The sequence below is a fragment of the Lepidochelys kempii genome, chromosome 10 (genome assembly GCF_965140285.1).
Source record: "Lepidochelys kempii isolate rLepKem1 chromosome 10, rLepKem1.hap1, whole genome shotgun sequence".
In the NCBI taxonomy this organism is placed as follows: Eukaryota; Metazoa; Chordata; order Testudines; family Cheloniidae; genus Lepidochelys; species Lepidochelys kempii.
The window spans coordinates 67,177,042-67,179,216 of NC_136389.1; positions in this window are offsets into that span (position 1 = coordinate 67,177,042).

The following is a 2,175-nucleotide window of genomic DNA, read 5'->3' on the forward strand; positions in this document are numbered from 1 at the left end:
GCGCATGCCGCGCCAGCGATCTGCGCGTGCCCGGTGCGATCGGCTGAAGGCCTTGCCCTGACGCTGCCCTTCCTGGCCTTCACGAGCTGCTGTGGGAGCTGCGAGGGAGCAGCATGGGTGCAGGGGCTGAAGGGGCAATAGAGGTGGCTGGAGGGAAAGGAGGGGGCAGACAGGCCACGTCAGGGACAGGGTGCAGGAGGGTGTTGAGCAGGGGGAGAGGGCTGCCAGGGGGTGGCAGAGGCGAGAGACCCCAGGAGAGAGAAGGGCACAGTGTGTAAAAGTTACTGTGTATGGGGTGAGCGCTGGGCAGTGGTGGCCAGGATACGGCGCAGGTGGCCGAGGGGCTGCGTTACTCACTGCATGGTGCATCCCAGCCAGGGCTTAAATGCAGTCAGAGCTGTTCCGAGCGGAGCTTTGGGGAATATTTTCAACCTTCCTGGAGGGTTTTTTTGTTTGTTTGTTTGTTTTTTTGGTAGTATGCTGGGGGCGGGGGCGCTCTGGGAAATACTCTATAAGAATTTAAGCCCCGATGTCAGCATTCCCTCTTTACAGCTGTGTGTGAAAGGCACAGTGTAGTGTAAAGCCCAGATGAGGCTGCCCTTCTCTATCTGAAACGGTGCACTGAGGTGCTGAAAGAAACTTGATTCAGTGAAATATTTGACACACACCTCTCCTAATGTTGGAGAGGCTGATGGTAAGAAAGGGAAAAAGGAGTATACACCCACCCACCCACCATATAATAGAGCAGTTAAGGAAACAAAACGACTTCCTAGATTAAAAACAACTAGCATGGTCAGTAACATATAGACACCATGGAAAAACCTGGATAAGGATCAGGCTTGGGTAATATCACCACATGAATAAATACCTCACACACATCTGGTAGAGTCCTAATGTGATCACAGGTTATAGCCACCTAGAAAGTGAAATTCATAGAAATTAATTCTAGCCAATGTTCAGTAAAAGAAATATTTTATACTCATGTATGAATTAAGTTAAATGGTTTTTTGAATAACTAATAAATTAAAATGACTGTGATGTTGCACTCCATATGCTTTATGGAAATATGCTTATGAATATGACATAACTGGAATATGCTTTATGCTAAATACCCCTTGTATGGTGCCATTAGAAAGCTTGTAATCTACTAAATTTGTGCTCATCCTATTTGTTTGCATGTATTATTTCTATTATATCTGGAGTTAGGAGACTAAGATATAAACTTGTATCACTGATATAAACATATTAAGTGGAGGCCATTAAGGGTGCTTAGTTAGTGTATGACTCCTGCAATTGGGCACGTGTCCTGTCTTCTGGAGGGAAATACTCAAAATATCACCTTAAATAATAAGAGGGAAAAGCATAACTGCACAAAGTGTACAGAGTTGTGATAGCTATAGAAAGTATAACATAATACACATGGGACTGAAAAACTCAAATTTACAGTTTAATAATTTTAAGATAAATATTTTTGCAGTTTATTGAAATTCTGCAGTTGAAATATAAATCAATGTTTACCAAATTAATATTTTAATGTACCTGTGACGAACAACATAAAACTTTAAGTTTAATAACTATTTTACTTAAAATATATTGCATATGTGCAGTTTTGAAATAATGAAATAGAAATGATTATGCACTTCTGAAATTAAAATTCAGTGAATACAGCTGAGGGTTGCAAATTTTGGCACTGAAGCTACCATCCAACAGGATCTGAAATGCCTGGATCAGCGATGTGGAAAGATGAGGTGCAGCAAATTCTGAAACAAAGACCACCTCCTTTTTAATTTACTACTCCTATGCCTATGAAAAAGGGAATGCACGTTTTGATTGGGAGACAAAAAATGGTACACTCTCAGTGTCAATTTCTGATGTCATGTGCTCAGGGTACTCTAGTGCAGCCACAGCCACAATGCAGCTGTAATGGACAGGAAGGTGAGGGGTAATTATATTCTGCCTACCTACCATTCCCCACATAAATTCAGTTAGATAAAATGTCCTTTACAACATGCCCAACTAGAAAGATGTATATCAGTAAGACTATGGAAGAAATTGTTCGGAAGAAACTATATTAATTCAAGATCATTAGCACAATAGTCTGGCAGAGAAGTATCAGGTGAGAAATAACCTGGATCCTTTTGCCATCTGCTGGAGTTTTGCTGTAGTACAACAGCA